Genomic DNA, 21,602 nt, shown 5'->3' with positions numbered 1-21,602 from the left:
AAATATTAAGGAAACTGATTTTCATCTGTGTTACATTCGTTGAGTCAGCTGTGACTCCTGGGGACCCTGTGAATGAGTGGTGTCCACATGTCCTGTTCTCAACAGCCCTGCTCAGCTCCTGGAGACCCGTACCTGTGGCTTCTTACATGGAGTCCATCCACCTCATAGTTGGTCTTCCTGCTGCTTTCACTTCCCAGACAGGGCATTATAGTCTTTTCCAAAGAATTCTGCCTTCTCATGCGCTTGAAGTAGAACAGCTTCAGTTTTGTTACTTTTGCCTCCAGCGATGTTTCGGGCTTAATTCGCTCTAGGACCTCTTTGTTCATCTTTCTGGCAAGCGAGGGTGTCCACAGAGATTTCCCCCCACACCATTTCAAATGAACCAGGTTTGTGTTTTTGTTTTTGTTTTTTTTCTGTTGGCCTTCTTCACTCTCCAACTTTTGCTTTACATATTGGCTACATATTATAATCTATTTATCATACAAGCTATAATTAGAGGTTGATGCAAATAACAATTACTAGTGAATTTTTCAATGTTGCTAGATTTGATCCAGAAACATACTTTTGTACTTAGAGACCTTCAAAAGAAATTAAGATGAAAACAAGGCCATCAGCAGAGGTGGTTTTGAGTAAGAAATGTAGTATGTGAGTGCAATGTTGATGAACATCTGGAAATGTTGGTTTAATAGGGAAGGACAGTTAGTATCACACATGGTATTCTTATCTCTTGGTGCACTTGAGAGCAATTTTTCCTATTATTACATATATGTTACATGTTAATGCAAGGTATAGAAGCTGGTAGGCACTAAAAGAGTAAGGCAAGTAAATGTTTTCTTATTATTCAGGGTTATCAGTATGATGATATATTGATTCACACAGGGTAGCTCCCAAGGGAAGGCACCTGCTTTATTTGGAGGAACATCAAGGAAAAACTGGTGCTTAAGTTATAAATTGAAGGGCAAGAAAATCTGAGTGAAATTAAGGTACAAGTAGATTATGAGGTCTTGGGGACAGTGTTCCAGGCAGTCATGTGAGTAGTACGTGCAGAGAAGCATATGCTCAGATGATGAAAAATGAGCAAAGGGAAATGGAGGAAGAGAGAAAGTAAGAGGTATGATTACAGGGAGATCTTTGCTTTGATTTCCCCTAAACCAGAACCTGCACACAGGACTTAAATGTTCGTTGTTACTATGGATTGTTGTAGTCCCAAAAAATGAGAAAATATTTTTCTAATTATTTTTTCCATCTAAAGTGGTACTTAAGTGCTACTCCCAGTGGAAAATAAAACTGGATAATACATCAGATAGAGGCAAAAGACATTTTTGTAATAGAAAAAAAAATTCCAGGAAAAGCACCTCAGTTCAGAGACACATAGAGTTGCAGCATTTTCAGTGGTTTCTACCATTCATTCCAATTGTTTACAGGCAATCAAGATGAAGCATAGCTGGAATTTTCTGAACACAAAAAATGTGTCAGATATCCACCAACACACACGTGCATACGAACATGTGTATCCCCTTTCATGATGTTAAAAAGAAGCCTGTGATTAAGTTGCTGTGATGGTTTTTTTGATGTTATCTTGATTGTGTTATAGTCACCAATTATTTAGTTCAACAATATCTAAAAATTGCCATGAAGCAATTTCGTAGAGGTGATATTGTTGTCTTGGTAGATCATTCTTTGTGGGTGGGCCTGGATCAATCAGTTAAAAGGCCTTAATAGGAGAGCTGAGCCACACTAATGAAGAAGAAATTCCACTTGTGGGCAGAAGTTACAGCCAATGCCTCAAGTTTCCCTGTTCTGTTGAATTAATATTTGCCTAGCCACCCCACAATGTTGTAAGCCAATTTTAATAAATCTTTTATTATACATCTGGCTAAAACCTGACTGATACAGGTATTATTATCACACCTATGTTATAGCCATAAAAAATTAAAATTTTTTTATCTATTTTTGTTCACCTCAGCTGATCCTGTGAATGAAAGAGTCTGACAGTTGGACATGCTGTGTTAGTTTCACGGACTGTCTCCTTAAAGCAAACCTGGGTGGCTGTGATTGACTGACCTACCAACCTCCACAATCACAGTGAAACTAGTTTTGGAGAAATCAACTTTTATTATTGTTTAAAAATTACTGCTTCCCACAATTAATTTAATAGGCAAAGGAAGGACTGCCAATATAAAGTTCCTGCTTAAAAAAATAAGTGCCCGGATAAATATTTGTATTAAGACTAGTAAATGCCAGCACTTAGTATGTCTTCACACTTTTATTTGTGAGTTGTAAGGGTTGTGAGTTGTAAATGTGACTAGCAGACTTTTCACCTATCAACCATCTATAACAGTGAAGAGGTATTCAATAAATGTAATATTAGGCAGAGTCTATGCTTATTTTCTAGTGTGCTGAAAACAGAAAACAATTCACTGAACATAGTCTCAATAATGAATGTGGGTTAAGCCAGTCAGGATCTCCCAAGAAATGATGTATATGGATATCTGAAATGGGAGGCCCTTGACAGTCGAGATTTCTAGACAAGGCTATAATAGAAAAGACATATTTAGGACCTGTTTCATTCTTCTTCTCAGCTCTTCAATTAGAATTTGTCTTTTGGCATGAATATGATACATGTTTTACTTTCATAAGTATTGTTTCTACTTATCTTCACCATGTAGGAGATCATCATAATGGAAATTTTCTCATTTTTTAGCCATGAGATGTAAGACAGAGATTTGACTAAAGATACACAGCCAACAACTGCCTAAATCAGTCATCAAAAGCACTGTCCCCAACTTCATCCTTACTTTGATGCTCCACATCGGATCGCCCTTCCAGCAGAATGCCATATGTAGAGGGTACCCACCTTTCTAGATGGCCCAGTCTTTGTGGCTAGAATCAAGAAAACACTGAAAAGAAATATTTTACTCATGCATCATACAGTGGAAATGACAGAATAAGTAAATCATTTTCCATTGCTGTATAACAAATTGCCACAAACTTAGCTGTTTAAAACAATATCCATTTCTAATCTCAGTTTCCATTGTTCAAAAGTCCAGAATGGCATGGTTGACTTCATAACTCAGGGTCCCATAAGGCTGAAATCAAGATGTCAGACAGTTCCATTTCTCTTCTGGGGCTTGGTGCCTTCTTCCTAAATCACTAGTTGTTAGCAGAATTCAATTCCTCCTCATGCTTTCAACATGGCCCTCTGCATTTTCAAGCCAACAATAGTGGATTAAGTCTCTCTTTGACTATGAATCCCCCTGATTCCCCTTTTCCTCTTCCTTCTTCAGCTTTTAAGGTCTTGTTTGGTAGAAATAGCATTAGCCCTGGGTTCTCATCCTGCCTTTGCAACCACTAGCTGTATAACCCTTGGGATCACATAAACTTTCAAGACTTCTTTCCTTAGGTAAAGAATGAGGACACTGAGACCTACTTTTTCCTCTCAACAGATTTCCTGACATGTAGGAATCACTCTGGGGTCTCTTTCAGTTCTAATTTTGAATGATTTGAACAAGCAGTTCAGTAATAAAAATGTACTTCTTGCCAATACATACCAAGATTCCCTGATTATGCTCAATGAAAATTCATTAAATAAAGAAAATAGTAAAAATACTAATATGACCAAAAATACTAATATAATACTAATATAACTTTTTAAGTTATCCATATTTCACCAAGAGGAGAAATTAAGAAAGAATAATAGTACTTCTCAGAATCTGGACCTCTCTGCAAGATTTATGAATTTTATTAACTATTGATTCAGGTGAAACCCAGTATCTGATAGCTGTGAGTCATGAACAGCAATTAATTAGAGTGATGTCACTCAAAAAGGACGAGGACTGAATGCATAACAGTGTTCAGGCAAGTCTACAGAAATCTCCCATGTGGATTTAGTATTGAACTACCAATATAAAATAATGTTTTCAAAGAAAAATGTAGTTATGCCTCCACTGTGCATGGATCTATACATTATAAGCAACTACGAAATTAATTTTTAAGTTTATTTTTTTCTACAGTGTGTTGGGCCTGACAATAAATGTCACAAGACTTCTGTGTCGTAAGTTGTTTCTACACACACATTGAATTGCAGCCTCACCTACCCAAACCACTGTTTTGAATGTACAGTCAAATACATTTTTTTAAAGACTGATTTAGCAAAATCAGAGTGTACTAAAAGCCTTGTCCTCAATTGCAAATGTAGGCACTAAAATGTGCAATGAAGGAAAAACTGAAAATAGTGTATTATGGAAAACTAATGAGTTAGACTTTTTAAAATTTCTGATATTTAAGACATGGGTTTTTAGGTAGCTGTCAGTGAAGTGGCAGAGTCCAGGTGGAGTCTATGCTAACGAAGCTATGACACAGGAAACAAACTCTAAGATGGGGAGTTTTGTGCAGAAGATTTATTGGGAAATAGTCTCATGATATACACCTTTAAGGAAATGAAAGTAGGCCTGAGCAGAGTGACAAATTGACCTGAAATTTATGTTAACTGAGGCCTTTGTAACCCCACTTCAGCTAATCATTCACACACTCTGGAAGGAAGAAAAACTATGGACTAGATAATGTCCTGCAAATTAGGACATTTCCCAGTTAGAGACATATCTGAGTCATCAGTAGTCTGTATTCCCAACAGCCTGGGGAATGGATACTGCATTAATTTTCTATTGCTGTGTTTAAAACTGATCTCTTAGTTAGTGGCTTAAAGCAACAGTTATTACTTACAGTTTTGGAAGTCAAAAGTCTGAAACAAGTTTCATGGACTAAAATCAAGGTGTTGGCAGGGTTGTATTCTGCTGTGGAGGCTCTAGGGAGGAACCCATTTTCTTTCTAACTTCTCCAGCTTCTTAAGTCTGTCCTCATTCCTTGTCTTACTACCTTCTTCTATCTTCGAAGTCAGTGGAGCATTTCTCATGCTGCATTACTCTAACACTGACACTCTTGCCTCACTCACCCTATAAAAATACTTTGATTAAATTGGGCCTGCCTCGATAATCCAGGATGATCTTCCCATTTAGAATTTAGTTGAGTATCAATCTTAATTTCATCTTCAACTTTACTTTCCCATTACCATGCGACCTAACATGTTACAGGTTCTGGGGGTCAGGGCGTAGACATCTTTGAGGGATCATTATTCCACCCATAACAGGTGCATTGAGCCCACAGCAGACATGTGAGTGGAGCACATTCTGTAGAGTTGCCAGACCAGTGAACTAAATGGAGAGATAAATGGGGCCACCTTTCTTTGGGAGTGGCACTGTGCTCTGCCACTTCTCGCCAGGATGTGATAGGTATCTTTTATAGCTTAACTGAGTTAACACTGATGTACCATAAACTGAGAAACAAGTTTACAGCTAAATTATTTGTAGTAAATTTATGGAGCTATGTAACCATCACTGAAATCCAATAGTAAAACCTTTTTATGACCCCAGCAGTTTCCTCCTGCCATTTTCAGTCAATTCACACTCTTGTCAGCCCTAGACAACCAATTGTCTGCTTTTGATTTCCATAGCTTATCCATATTTTTCCATACCCTGACCAACATTTGTTGTTTTATGTCTTTGTGATAATAGCCATTATTATGCGTGTCTAGTGGCATCTCAATGTTTTTCAATTGCATTTTTTCTAATTACAAAGGATATTGAGCATCTTTTCATGTGCATATTAGACATTCACATAAGTTTGCTGATGTAATGTCTATTCAAATTATTTACCTGTTGTTTAATTGGAATTTTTATCTTTTAAATATTAATTTGAAAGAGTTAACGATATATTCTAGATACTAATCTCCTTTATTAAATACAGGTTCTGGCACAAATAACACCCCTTTTTACTATAAAATCATAAGCATGTAATTCTGTAACATAACAATTTCACACTCAAGCACACCATGTGACATTGTAGGTGAAATGTTCAAACTGCTGTCCATCTCATGTAAGACATTCATGTACCCTACCAACCTAAGGCAAGCAAGCCTTATTTCTGCCGGACCCTGTATATGACTTTGAAATATGGCCTATCTTTTCAACTTTATTAATGATGTGTTTTGAAGCACTGGAGTATTCAATGTTGAAGTTAAATTAAATAATGCTTTCTTTGATGAATCTCATTGGTGTTGTATTTAAGAGATTTTTGCCTAACCCAAGAACCTGAGGAGTACTTCCTGGATTTTATTCTAGAAGTTTTGGAACGTTGTTTTACATTTATATTTCTGCCCCATTTTGAATAAATAGTTGCATACATTGTGAAGTAAGGTTCTAAATTAATTTTTGCACATATAAAAATAATTGTCCCATTACAACTTGTTGAAACAACTACCTTCTTTCTGATTAATCATCTCAGTTTCTTTGCCAAAAAGTAATTAACCAAATTTAATACTTTATTTTTGAAATCTCAATTTTGATCCATTATTTCATGTTCTTACCTGTATACCAGTATAACATTGCTAGCTATAACTTTTTTGAGTATGTCTTTTAAAGAGATTCTTCTCTATTTCTAGTTTGTTGGCATTTGATCAGAAATAAATGTTATATCTGTCAAATTATCAGAATCTATTGAGATGATCCTATGGGTTTTTTCCCTTTATTCTATTAACTCCATCATGGTAGAAGTTGTGCCTAGTAATATTGTTATTGATAGACTAACTTAACTTAGTGAAGAAGTTTCAGGGGATTTCATTTAGCTTTCCCTACTATTGTGAGTCTTATCCCACAGATCAAAGCTCTAATCTGAGTGTTCTGCTAACTACCAAGTTTAGCCAATCCAGTCATACATTGGGAAATGGAGGAAGTGACCACTATGTGGGTTCATGAGCCCAGAAGTTTCACTATGAGCTGGATGTCAGCCTGGACTGCCTTTATTACCTGGACACACCATCTGCCCTCATTTTGACAACTATAAATCTATCTGGTGCTTTGGATCTTTGTATATCACTTCCAGTCCAGCCTGTGTATCCAACAACCCATTCCCTAAATCCAGTAATCCTCAAATATATGGGTACTTACTGTACCCACCATCTGATTATCTAAGTAATATGTTCCTATTTTGTGTGTATGTCTGTATGTGGAAGAACAGTTTTAGATATACAGGAAAATTATGAAGTCAGTACAAAGACTTTTCATATGCTCATTGCTTACACATAGCTTCTTTTGCCTTTAATCTAACCAGCTTCACTTATTTACAAAGTTTAGATAAGCATGCTATTCTTTTAACCCCTTTATTGAAGTTTTCTCATGTATTCATAAATAAATTAAGAGTTGTTTTAAATATATTACAATATAGCCTTGGATTCCTCTGAGCTCCTAAATTATTTTTGATGAATACATATCATTGAGGTTGATTCTTTGTGCTGAAAAGTTTTATGGACTTTGAAAATTAAATGATGTGATGTTTCCACAATTGCAGTGTCACACAGAAAAGTTAGACTGTCCTAAAGAAGCCCCATACATCACTTAATCAACCTGTTCTTTCCTAAAACCATTTTTTTAGGAAAAAAGCCCTGGCTGTCATAGCTCCTGGTTTGTAATCAGGAGTATGTGACAATTTCAGACTGGCTGCTTTCACTTAGCAATATGTAGATGAGATTCATGCATAGCTTCTCCTGGCTTGATAACTCATTTATTTTTATTGCTGAAAAAATATAATTTTGTGTGGATTTGTAACACTTTGTTTATTAACTCATCTATTGAAGGATATAATGGTCACCTCCAGTTCTGGGCAATTATGAATACAGATGCTATAAACAATCATGTGCAGGTTTTTCTGTGGACATACACTTTCCAATCAGTTGGATAAATATGTGGGAGCATGATTGCTAGATTACATGGTTAAGACTACATTTAGTCTTGTAAGAAACTACCAAACTGTCTCTTAAAGTGGTTCTACCATTTTGCATTTCCATCAGCAGTGTATATGTTCCTGTCACTCAACATTGTCATCAGCTACTGATATTTACAGGTTTTTCGATTTTAGGTATTCTAACTGATGAGTAGTGGTTCTCCAAGCAATTTTTATGCATATCAAGTTTTGAAAAGATTTATAGGAGTAGGTGAAGAAAATTGCAAGTGTTAGAGTAAAATCATTTTCAATTTTCTGACAATGAAGAAAACAATTTTTATTGATATGCTTTTTAATAGTGATGTATATTATTTTGAATATAGTTTTATTGAATTTTGCTTAGGCTTGTCCCTATTCTTGAAGATACATTAACCTAGAATTTGACTTTCCTTTTTTTACCTCACAATTAAAATTGATAACCATACCAAATTAGCTGTGCAATGATTAGTATGTCTGACCATTGGTTTAATGAATAGAATCCTTTCCTGCAGGATTAAAAGCAAAAATTTTTAACAACATAGTCATAGCATAGAAAAAATTTTGCTTTTTTTTTCCAATTGCATAATTTTTAGACTTCCTAATACCTTGTATAATTTTTCTGTTTATTTTTTCAAATGTAGTTGGAACTGTTAATTATGCTAAAGTAATAAGTGTAACTTGCTCCCATATTTGTATTGGGGGAAAATACATTTCAAATAAAAATGTTCCTTATACATGATAGCCTATACTTTTATTTCCAAATTGGATGATGATTAGGCATAAACTTAATACCTAGCTACTCTTAGGTTTAAAAAATGCTAAAAATGACCTTAACTTTCAGACTGAAATGTAATTTTCACTATTTATAAATCTGAATTTTACTATTTAATATGCAATTTTAAAAGTAAAGTAGGTACTTTTACATTATTAACTGTCCTATAGATACTTCAGCTATAGTCTCATTGGATTTGAAAGAATATAATTACAACAAAAGTTGATCTTAGTTATTATCAAGAATAATATACTTTTTAACATGGATTTCTCTTTGAAATCCATGGTAAAAGTAAGAATATAAGAGGAATCAAATACATGCCTGTTTAAAAATAAATTAACTTAAATAGGGTTTATAATACATTTGCATATGTGTTCTCCTATTAATGAAAATTAGTCATAGTCCCATGAATTAACAAATAAAGAAAAGAAAGTAAAATATCACTACATTTTTACATCTCAATAAGGGATCTGAAATTTGCTAGAATAAATAGAGCAAGAATTTCATATATACTTTTCTCCTATTTGAAAATTATTAAAAGAACTGCCAATTCCTACAATAGTTTGTTAGTTATTTTTTGTTACTGTTACTGCATTACACTTGTCCCAATTTCCCCCCTTTTGCTCTCCTCAGCCCAACCCACCCCTGCTCTCCCACAGTCAATTGCCACACCATTGCCCATATCTGTGGGTCATTCATACATGTTCTTTGATTAGTCCCTAACTCTTTTTTCCACCTTTATTCCCCCCACCCCCCACTCTGACCACTGTCAGTCTGTCCCATGTGTCTGTGTCTCTGGCTCTATTTTGCTCATTGGTTGATTTTGTTCATTAGATTCCAGTTATAAGTGAGATCATATGGTGTTTGTCTTTCACTTACGAGCTTATTTCACTTAGCATAATAGTCTCCAGTTCCACCCATGCTGTCACGAAAGGTAGGAGCTCCTTCTTTCTTTCTGCTGCATAATATTAAATTGTGTAAATGTACCACAGTTTGTTGATCCACTCACCTACTAATGGGCACTTAGGTTGTTTCCAGCACTTGGCTATTGTCAATTGTGCTGCCATAAACATTGGGGTGCATAGGTCCTTTTGAATTGGTGTTTCAGGATCCTTAGGGTATATTCCCAGCAGTGGAATCACTGGGTCAAAAGAAAGTTCCATTTTTAATTTTTTGCAGAAATTCCATTCTGTTTCCCACAGTGGCTGTAGCAGTCTGCATTCCCACCAACAGTGCAGAAGGGTTTCCTTTTCACCAGCACTTGTTGTTTGTTTATTAATGTTAGCTATTTTGAAAGGAATGAATTGATATCTCATTGTGGGTTTAATTTACATCTCTCTGATGGCTAGTAATGTTGAGCATCTTTTCATATGTCTGTGGCCCATCTGTATGTCCTCCTTGGAGAAGTGTCTGTTCAGGTCCTTTGCCCATTTTTAATTGGATTGCTTGTCTTCCTGGTGTTGAGTTGTATGTGTTCTTCATATGTACCGGAGATTAAACTTTTGTCTGATGTGTCATTGTCAAACATGTTCTCCCATACAGTCGGTTCTCTTTTCATTTTGATGTTGGTTTCTTTAGCCATGCAGAAAGTTTTTAATTTGATGTTTCCCATTTGTCTCTTTTTCCCTTATTTCCTGTGTCCTAGGAGATATATTGGCAAAAATATTGCTAAGTAGTACATCTGAAATTTTACTGTCTGTGTTTTCCTCTGGGATTTTTATGGTATCATGGCTTGTTTTTCAGTCTTTTATCCATTTTGAGTTTATTCTGATGTATGGTATAAGTTGATGGTCTAGTTTCATTTTTTTGCATGTACCATTCCAGTTCTTGCAACACCATTTATTGAAGAGGCTATTTTTACTCCATTGTATTCTTGTGCCCTCTTTGTTGAATATTAATTGACCATAGAGACATGGGTTTATTCTTATGCCAGTACCAGTCTGTTTTTATTACAGTGGCCTTGTAGTATAGTTTTATGTCAGATATTGTGATCCCTCCAACTTTATTCTTCTTTATCAAGATTGCTGACACTACTTGGCATCATTTTGGTTCCATATAAATTTGGGGATATTTGGTCTAGATCAGTGAAATATGCCATTGGTATTTTAATACAGATTCTGTTGAATCTATAGATTGCTTTTGGTAGTATGGACATTTTAATGATGCTAATTCTTCCAATCCATGAACATGGTATATGTTTCATTTATTTGTATATTCCTCTATTTCTTTCTTCAGAGTTCTATAGTTTTCTGAATACAGGTCTTTTACCTCCTTGCTTAAATTTATTCCTAGGTATTTTAAATTGTTGTTGTCATTGTTGCTATAGTGAATGGGATTTCTTCCCTAGTTACTCTTTCTGATGGTTCATTAATGGTATATACAAGTGCAATCAATTTCTGAATATTGACTTTATATCCTGCTACTTTGCTAAATTCATTTATTAGGTTGAGTAGATTTTGGTGAAGATTATAGGGTTTTCTATGTACACTATCATGTCATCTGCAAATAATGACAGTTTTACTTCCTTCTTCCCAATTTGGCTACCTTTTATTTCTTTTTCACGTCTGATCACTGTGGCTAGAAATTCCAGTAGTATGTTGAATAAGAGTGGTGATAGCAGACACCCTTGTCTCCTTCTTGATCTTAGTGGGAAAGCTTTTAGTTTTTGCCTATTAAATATGATGTTGGTTGAAGGTTTCTCATATATGGCCTTTATTATGTTGAGGTATGCTACTTCTCATTTTGCTGAGTTTTTTAAATCATAATGGGTGCTGGATTTTATCAAATGCTTTTTCAGCATCAATTGATATGATTATGTGATTTTGTCCTTCATTTTGTTATGTGGTGTATTATGTTTATTGATTTGTGAATATTGTACCATCTTTGCATCCCTAGATAAATCCCACCAGATTATGTTGTATGATCTTTTCAATGTATCACTGGATCAAGATTGCCAATATCTTGTTGAGTTATACTCTGGTTTCTCTTCAGATCACATAAATCTTTCACCTTTTACCAATATTTTGTTGAGTACTTTAGCATCTATATTCATCAGAGATATTGGTCTGTAAATTTCTTTGTTGTGTCTTTGCCTGGTTTTGGAATTAGGACAATACTGGAATCATGAAAAGAATTTGGGATTCTTCCCTCTTCTTGAACTTTTTGGAATAATTTTGAAGAATAGGGGTTAGTTCTCGGAATGTTTGATGAAATTTTCCCATGAAGCCATCCAGTCCAGAGCTTTTGTGTGCTAGAAGTTTTTGATTGTTGCTTCAGTTTTGCTAATTGTTATTGGTATACTCAGGCTTTCTGCTTCTTCTTGATTCAGGTTTGGAAGATTTTGTGCTTCTAGAAATTTATCCATTTTGTCCATTTTATCCAATATCTTGGCATATATTTGTTCTTAGTAATTTTACAGTTCTTTGTATTTCTGTGATATTGGTGGTTACTTCTCTTTCATTTCTGGTTTTATTTATTTGGGTCCTCTCTTTTTTCTCGATCAGTCTGGTTAAAGGTCAGTCAATTTTATTTATCTTTTCAAAGAACAAACAAAAGTTTCTGGATTCATTGATCCTTGGAATTGTTCTTTTAGTCTCTGTGTCATTTAATTCTGCTCTGATCTTGGTTATTTCTTTCTTTCTACTCACTGTGGTCTTTGTTTGTTATTGCCCTTCTAGTTCTTTCAGATGTAGGGTTAGGTTGTTTATTTGAGATTTTCTGTCTTCTTTAGATAGGCCTGCATTGCTATGAATTTCCTTCTCAGGACTGCTTTGTATGTGTCCCATAAGTTTTGGGTTGTTGTATGTCATTTTCATTTGTTTCTAGATTTTTTTTATTTTTCCCTTGATCTCATTGTTAACCCATTCTTTATTTAATAAAATGTTATTCAGTCTCCAGTATTTGAATGTTTTTGAGTTTTTTCCTTGAGGTTGGTTTATAATTATAAACCACTGTAATCCAAGAAGAGGTTTGATGTGATTTCAATTTTATTGAATTTGTTGAGGCTTGTTTTATGTCCTACCACATGGTCTATCTTTGAAAATGATCCATGTGCATTTGAAAAGAATGTATATTTCGCTTCTTTGGGGTGAAATGCTCTGTAAATATTAATTAAGTCCATTTGATCTAGGGTGTCATTCAATGCCACATATATCCTCTTGATTTTGTCTTCAGATGATCTGTCCATTGTTGACGCTGTGGTGTTAAAATTCCTTACAATGACTGTATTTCTGTCAATCTCCTCCTTAAAGTGTCCAAGATTTTCCTTATGTATTTAGGTGCTCCTATGTTGGATGTATATGTGTTTATAAGGGTTATATCCTTTTATTGGAACTCCATTAAGTATTATTTAGTGACCTTTTTTGTCTCTTGTTATGGCCTGTTTTGAAGTCTATTTTTGTCTGATATAAGTATTGCTAGCCTAGCATTTTTTTCATGTCCATGTGCTTGGAATGTTTTTTTTTCTATCCCTTCACTTTTAGCCTGTGTAGATCTTTTTGTTCTGAGGTGGGCCTCTTGTAAACAGCATATATGTGGGTCATGTCCTCTTATTCATTCAGCTACCCTATGTTTTTTGATTGAAGCATTTAATCTATTTACATTTAAGGTTTTTATTGATAGGTATTTATTCATTGCCATTTTTTCCTTTTGTGCCTGTGTTCCTCCCTCTATTTTTTTTTTCATCTTCTTAAAGCAGTCCCTGTAGCATCTCTTACAATGATGGTTTGGTGGTGATATCCTCTTTTTAGACATTTTTTAGTCTGGGAAGTTCCTTATTTCATCTTCTGTTTTCAATGAGTAGAGAAGTATTGGTTGTAGGCCTTCGCTTTTCATTACTTGAAATATTTTGTGCCATTCCCTTCTAGTTTGTAGTATTTCTGTTGAGAAATCAGCTGATTGCCTTATCTGAGTTCCCTTGTATATTACTAGCTCTTTCTCCTTTGCTGTCTTTAAGATTCTCTCTTTGTCTTTAAAATTTGCCATTTTAATCATGACGTGTCTTGGGTGGATGTCTTTGGGTTGGGTCCCTTTGTACTTGCTGAACTTGCATGACTTTTTCCCTCACCAAGTTATGGAAATTTTCAGTCATTATTATTTCAAACGGGTTTTCTATCTCTTGCTCCTTTTCCTATCCTTCTGGAATCCCTATGATGTGAATATTGTTATGTTGCATATGTCAAGCAGCTTCCTGAATCTATCTTGGTTCTTTCTGAGTCATTTTTTGTTTTGTTGCACTAACTGGGTATTCTGTTCTGACTTGACGTCCAACTCACTCATTCAATCCTCTGCTTCATCTAGCCTGCTTGTAACTCCTTCTAGTGTATTCTTCATTTCAGGTGTTGTATTCTTCATTTTCTCCTGGTTCTTATTCATAGTTTCTATGTCCTTTTTCATGCTGATATAGTTTCCACTAAGTTCCTTTAGTATCCTTATAACCATTACTTTGAACTCTGTATCTGATAAATTGCTTGCCTCAGTCACATTGGGACTCTTTCTGGAAATTCTTCCTTTCCATTAGATTGGGGGTTGTTACTTTGTCTCTTCATTTTAGGTTGCTCTTTTTATTTGTTTCTGCTTATTATATTGATCTTCTTTGACTCCCTGTCTTTGTGGGTTGACCTTCCATGGTAGCAATCCTTTGGCACTCAGTGGTTCATTCTCCCCAGACTCCTGAGCTGGACACTCCAGGGATGCCCTTTATGCAGGTTTTGTGGGCTCTGTTTTTATAATTGGGTTTTGGTTGTTTTTGTCTCCTTCTTTGGTGGGTTGTCTCCTCTGGCTGGCTGACTGATAGTCACAATCCCCACCACATCTTGCATGCTGTTGTAAAGGAGCTGCCACAACAAAACAAACAACTTAGCAAACAAAACCCACACCAGCAAAAATACCTCCTAACCACTACTGTGATATCAACAACAATTGAGCTAAGATTTATAAAGGTGGAAAGAAAATAAGAAAATTATACAAAAGGAAAAAAAGTATATGAAGTGACTAATGGAAAGAAAATGACTTTGGTGGGGGGGATAATAAGACTAGGTAATAGAAATAAGGTGGAAAAGAGGAGAAAATAAAATTTATCATGTAAATAAATAGGGAGGTAATAGGGCAAACTAGAGTAAGATAAGGGAATAGGATGATATAACATTTGGAGGAAAAAAGTAGTGAAAAAATAGGAACCAAATTGCAGTAAAACAACCACCTCAGTGATATAAATGGCAAAGGAACAAAGATTGGTAAAGGTGTAAAGAGAATAATAATATAAGAAAGAGAAAAGAAAGGAAAAAATAAAAAAGATTGTGAGATGTATAAAGGAAAGAAAACTAGTTTTAATAGAACAGAGGGAGGAGAAATAATAAGCATAAGGTTTAGAAACCAGGCTAAGAAAGAGAGAAGATAAAATTTAAAATGAAAATAAGACAGGGCAGGAGGAATGAAATGGAGCAGCACAGGGGAACAGTAAAATATGAGATTTAAAATAAAATAATATATAAGTGAACATCTAAAGATAGAATTTTCAGAATGTAACAACAACCCCAATATCAATGACAATGACAATCAAGCAAATATTAATAAAGGCAGAATGACAATAAGAGTATTACAAGAAATGGAAAAAATGTGAAATGACTAATGGAAAGAAAGATGGTTTAGAGAGGATGGAGGGAGGAGAAATAGTAATAGTGAGGAATAGAAATAAGGTGCAGAAAGGAAAGAAATACAATTTAAAACAAAAATAAGAAAGAAAGATGAAGGCAAAATGAAGTAAGAGAAGAGTAAAATATGAGATAGGTATTAAAACAAATAAAAATTAAATAATAGGAACAAAATTGAAGACAAAAATTATGTTAAAAAGCTATGCAGGAGAAAAAATAGAGCAAACAATGAAGAAGAACTAGGTGGAATTCATCTCAGCAGAGTCTAGTATTTGTTGGCCTACTAAGTCTCCTTCAGGATCCATCCATCCCTGATGTCAGCTGGTGTCCCAGTATAGCTTTAGGCAGCCTGTTTGAGGCCACAAGTGATCCATAGCCTGTGGCTGTCTCCTTCAGGCTTTGCTGGTCCCCACTCTTCTGTGCTGCTGGCTTTTTATTAGCACAAGGCCTAGTGTTGGTTTATCTAATACCCAACAACATCGCCTGAACCACTTTCACCTGTCTCCAGAAGACAACTCTGGTGTGATCAGGAGTGTGGGATCCCTAGATCATCCTCTGGGAGGCACTGTTCAGCCTTCAGGGAAGATGGTATGTGCACTCCTTGCCCTACAGCCACATGTCTCGGTCTGTCCCAGAGATTTACATTAATGTATAGTTTGTGATAAATTTATTTTCTGTTTCATGTGTAGGACCTATCTGTGTAAAAGGGTCAGGTCTTTCCCACTTGGTGCTGATGGCAGTTCTGTGTAAGAGCCAAGGCTGGGTGGGGCCTTGAATACCTCTTGATGAGATAATTTCTAATCTCTTTGCTCTGCTGTTTTCAGTTGAATAGGGCCTGAGGCGAAGCTAGCATAGTGTCTGATAAAAGTTCATAAAGGACTCCTTTGGATATTCTCTTTCTTTCCCCTATGTACATGTGCCAGGCAGGGGGTTTTAAGCCTGACCTTACTGTTCTGAGAATATTGCAGTCCTGCTGTGGGGGATGAGCATGCCTTCCCCTTCCCAGAGCTTTGTATTTTTTGATTTGGGTGGCCCGGCCTGGTTACAAGGAATCTCTGGACTCAGCTCTAGCCAATCCAGCTCTTGGTTCAGACTCAAACATTCTGTTCTACGAGCAGCCCCTCCTCCCTGTCCTGTCCCCACTTTCCAGCCACACTGGACAGGCTCTTGCAACTATGCAGCCTGTACTTTTCCTGGCCAGCTGGGTTTCCTGGGCACAAACACGCTACGAGTTTCACCTCTTTGCTGGCAGGTCAGCTGCATGTGTTCAAGTTCCCTGTTCAGCCATGCCTCCGCTCCCCTCTTAAAAATAAAAGTCCATATGTGGCACCCACGCTGCAGCTCTGAGCCACTGTCCAGCTCTCTGCACATATCACATCTCCAAAAGGCAAAAAGTCTTCCTCAGTCATGGGTGGCCATAGCCTTCCAGTGTCTCTGACAATCTTAGGAGCCAGAATTTCTCTCCTGGACCTGGGGCTGCAGCCATGGACTTACTGCTTGCTGTGTACACGCAGCCAAGTCTCCCAGACTCCATATATCCTCCCAAATCTCTCCTGATTAGGATTGGGGGTTCCCTTTGAGGAACCGTCATCCGATTCCAGGAGGGGCAAGAGCAACCAAGCTGTACTTTCTCTCCCCTGCTTTCACCTTTGCTTGAGGTACCTAGCTCAGGGTATTTCCTCCTGAACTTACAAGATCTTTTGCCAAATGGTGCAAAGTGACTTCCGCACTCCTTGGCTTCAAAAGTTCATATCAGCTGAGATTCCATTGATTGTTCAAGTCACTTGTTGGAAGATCTGTTGAAAGGCTGTACTGGGGGAAGACAAGTGGGCTCAGCTTCCCTCTACTCAGCTGCCATATTTTTTCCCCTTTGTGTGTTAGCTTTATTCAGACTAACCCTCTTACTGAGTAGAACTAAACACTGCACATAATAATAATAATAATAATAATAATAATGTTGGTAATAACACAAAAATCACAACTATGACATTTGTTTGACAACATCAGAAAGCTACCAAGGTAGCAAGAATTTGAAGGGCCACAATACCCATAAAAGGGAGGATCAGGAAGGTGAGCCCAATACTTGGAATCATTTTTTCCTCAAAGAATTTGCTGACTTAAAAACAGATGCTTGGGAGCTGAGGATTTCCTGCATCTAATATAGTGGAGAAGGTACACATTTGGATTTAGATCTCAGCTTAGAAGTAGAGCTTCATATTTTCACTTGGGAAATCGAAAGGGCTAAGGCTAACAGACAGTGGATTAGAAATTGATGACCTGTACAAAGGCTGAAACCAACTTTAAAGCAGTTCAACTTTTGCAAAGATAAAGGCATTTAATTCTAATTTTCACTATTTATACATCTAAATTTTGCTATTTAATATGCAATTTTATAAGCGAAGTAGGTATAAAAACTAATCCAGTCTTGAGAAAAGCAATATTATACTATCTTTTCATTTTTTTAAACACAATGTATGGCATCCAGTCGAAACTAACCAGGTCTTATTTTTAATTAAAATTTTTTTAAAAACGGACCTACAAGCAATGTAAATACTGGAATTAGAGAACATAGACTTTTAATTATCTGTGATTAATGTTTAAGATGGTAAACTAAAATGTGGAGAATTTAGCAGTGAAAGCCGTGAACTAGAAAGTATGTTTTTAAAAAGGAAATTCTAAAATTAAAAATACATTAACTGAAAATAACTCAACAAATGGACTGAATGTTAGATTATACATAATAGGAGAGAGGATTGGAGAACTGAAAGTTAGCTCACGTGAAATTATCTAATCTGAAACATAAAAATGCAAAAAGTTGGAAATCATAGGAAAAGTCATGAAACATTAGGGCAATGTGAAAGTACATTAAGTACAAAAGTATCATCCAAGTAGATATTGACAAGTCGTATTTACAGATGTATGGTTAGGAATTCTCTGAAGTTATGACAGACATGAAGCAAGATTAAAGTGTTCTAAAAACAACTAACATGATGAATACAAAGAAATCCCCATCTTGACTCTTCACAATAAAACTTTCTAGAAATCAAAGACAAAATTATTAAAACTTGACAGAAAAACAAAAGACATATTACTTACCTTCAAACAAACAATAAAAAGACTGAGAGCTGATTTTTTTTTGCAGAAACAATGGCAACTAGAAAATAACAGGTAATATTCTAAACCTGGAAATAACTAAATAAGAAAACAAATCTGACTGTGGCTGCCATAGCAGCTCCTCCCAGATTTCCCACTGCCAGGACTGTAATTGACTAGAGGCCCCAGCTTCTGTGCTGTGAAATTCATGCCTAAATTAATTTCAGAACTGTTCTTAGCTAATGACTAAGTGTGGCAGGGGTACTAAGGCAGGATCTTTAAGGAGATTAGGGACTCCTCTCATGGGAATCTCTCATAGACGGTGAATTTTCTTTGGAAACACTCTGCAAATGAAGGTGCTTCTAGTGAAACGTTCTCCCCTTTCGTTCTCCTTCCCCTTCCCCATGACTTTGCATTGTCCTCTCTTAGCCTTTCCCTGCCCCCTCCCTTTCCTCACATAGACATTTCCTCTCAATAATTTCTTTTATATCTAATCACATTTGGTCATATGTTTCTTGGAATATTCAGCTACCAAAGAGAAAAAAATCTCTACAAAATGAAATGAATTGAAATAGAGACATTTTCACAATAAATCAGACCGAAAAAGAAATGCCAGAATTAGTCAGTAACCAAACTGCACAAAAGGAAATACTAATGTTATCACTAAAGACAGAAGAAAATTTATTTCACACAGAAGTACAGACATGCCAGAAGGAATGTAGAGAATCAGTAAATGGATCTGTGAATATAATGAAAATCGAATATAAACAATGATAATATGCCTTTTGGGGTTTAAAAATATGTGACTAAAAAAAAAGTAAAGAGAGTCATGCACAGTTAAAGTGCTCTTAGGGCACTTAGGTCCTTGCCCTGCACAGGAAGTGAGTCCCTGTAGTGAAGGTGGTTCTTAAGACTGTGCTGGGATTCCACTCTGTGAAAGGTGTCAGTGGTGAAGGGATTTGCACCTATAAATAAGGTCTAAAGTCCCTTGACTTGGAGTTAATCAAAAAGAGATTATCCTGGCTGGACTTGAGTTAATCAGGTGAGCCCCTTAAAAGAGAGTCCAGACCTTCCCTGATGGGAGACAATAAGAGAGAGACTTCCTTTCTAGTTTTGAAGCTGTAAGCTAGTATTAGAGGGCCCCTTGGCTGGGACCTAAGGGCATCCTCCAGAAACTAAGAGTGACTCCCATCCAGTGGCCAAAAAGAATGCACTCACATTAGTTCTACAGCTGCAGAGAGAGAATTTTGTCGATAACTCCTGAGCTTGGAAAAGGACCACAAATAGCAGATGAGATGGCAGCCCTGCCAGGCCATGTTCAGTGCAGCCATGTGGGGCCTGAGCAGGGGACCCAGGTAATCCATGCATGAATTCCTCACCCTGGAAACTGTAAAATAAAAAAAAAAAATGTGTGACATTTCAAGCTACTACATTTTTATAATTTGTTATATTGCATTGAGAATTTTCACAGTTCTTCTGTTAAAAATATAAAGAGGAGACTGCAACACAAGAGGCCTTACTAGAGATAAAGAAGAATATTTTGTTAAATAAAAGAATTAACACATCAAAAGCTATAACAGTTCTAAACATATGTGTAACTAATAAAATTGTCCCAAATTTATATAAAATCAAATTTTAAAAATTAATAGAGAAAGAAGAAAAATTCATCATTACTGTGCCAGATTTTATTATTATCTCTTGCAAATAACATGTTCATTTTCTGGTCTAAAATACATTTCAGCTAAATTGCTAGAGCGATAATATTGCTACATTATAGAATTTGAAAAAAAACAAATTACAAAAAATAAGAATTTGAATATGGAGGTACAGTAACTTCAGAAGGCTAAGATAGATTTTGAAGTTACCCTTTAAAGTAAATATTTGTCATATCTACTCTTTTAATAGTGACTTAAAGCTTCAGGAGAGAAGAAACCCTCATATTAATTGATTGCATACATTGTTTTTAGGAGTAAAATGCCAGTGACAACATTAGAATGGTTACTGTGACAAAATTGCTCTCACTAGATTTTTATACCAGTATTTTGATCAGTCCATTTTAAAAACTAGGTGTCTCATTAGAGACCGTTTCTCATCAGGCAGTAATAATGCTGAAATTTGTGGCTTCTACCTTTTATAAATGTATTTTTATTGTGATGGGCTATGTTTCAGTGTCCGTAATTTAATATATCAGCATGTAATACTAAGTATGTATTTGTCAGCTCACGTCTTCCTGGGCAATCCATTGTGCTATTTTAACACATGAACTCGGTGCATGGTTAGGACATCAGCCCCAATCTAAAGAAGGTTAAATAAGCATTTTTTCTATATCTCAATATTTCAGACTTTGTTTACTAACATTAATTTACTATTTTTAACTTAAAAGTATAATAATTAGTATATGAGGGGGGACTGCCCAAAACAGAATTTATTTATAAAGAAATATGTATTCTTACATTTTATGTTTCAGTCATCTTCAAAGTACTCTCCATATGATGTAATACACCTGCCAAAACTCTCTTCCACTGCTCAAAACAGTTTTTGAACTTGTCAATATTGATGGCTTTTAGTGCTTCTGTTGCTTTCTAAAATTATATTTTATTGATTATATATTAAATTTATCCCAGTTTTTCCCCCTGTGCCCCCCTCTACCCAGCACCCTCCCACTCCCTCAGGCAATCCTCCTGCCATTGGTCATGTCCATGGGTCATGCACATGAGTTGGCTACTCCATTTCCTATGCTGTACTTTACATCCCCATGGCTATTCTGTAACTGCTGTTTGTACTTCTTAATCCCCTTTTTTTGTTTCACCTCTTCCACATTGGCAAAATGTTTCCTTTCGAAGGCTTTTTTCATCCCAGAAAAAAAGTCACTTGTGGTGAGATTGGGTGAATAGGGAGGAAGGGGTATAGGGGTCATGCCATTTTTGGTCAAAAACTGCTGAACACTCAGTGTGGTGTGGGTGAGTGCATTCCTAAATCACCCATCATGAAATGGGCAAACATGTTGAAAGGGTTTTAAAAAAAAAATTCACTGAAGCCGGATACAGCCTCTCACAACAGTGCCAGCTGGTACACTGACACAGATGGGTTCCTAGAACACTCGGCTAATGGGCAAAGTCTGTGCTACAAGTGGGTCCACCCTCCAGAAGATAATTCTAGTTTTTTGAGGGTCTCCCCTAGTAATTATAACTGGAAATAAACTTTCATTGGTGAAATTAAAAGTATTAAATATGGATTAGATAAAATATTTTTGAGATACTTTCCATCTTTCATGA

This window comes from Phyllostomus discolor, chromosome 6 (assembly GCF_004126475.2).
Source record: "Phyllostomus discolor isolate MPI-MPIP mPhyDis1 chromosome 6, mPhyDis1.pri.v3, whole genome shotgun sequence".
NCBI classification, from domain to species: Eukaryota; Metazoa; Chordata; class Mammalia; order Chiroptera; family Phyllostomidae; genus Phyllostomus; species Phyllostomus discolor.
This window is presented reverse-complemented; position numbering follows the sequence as displayed.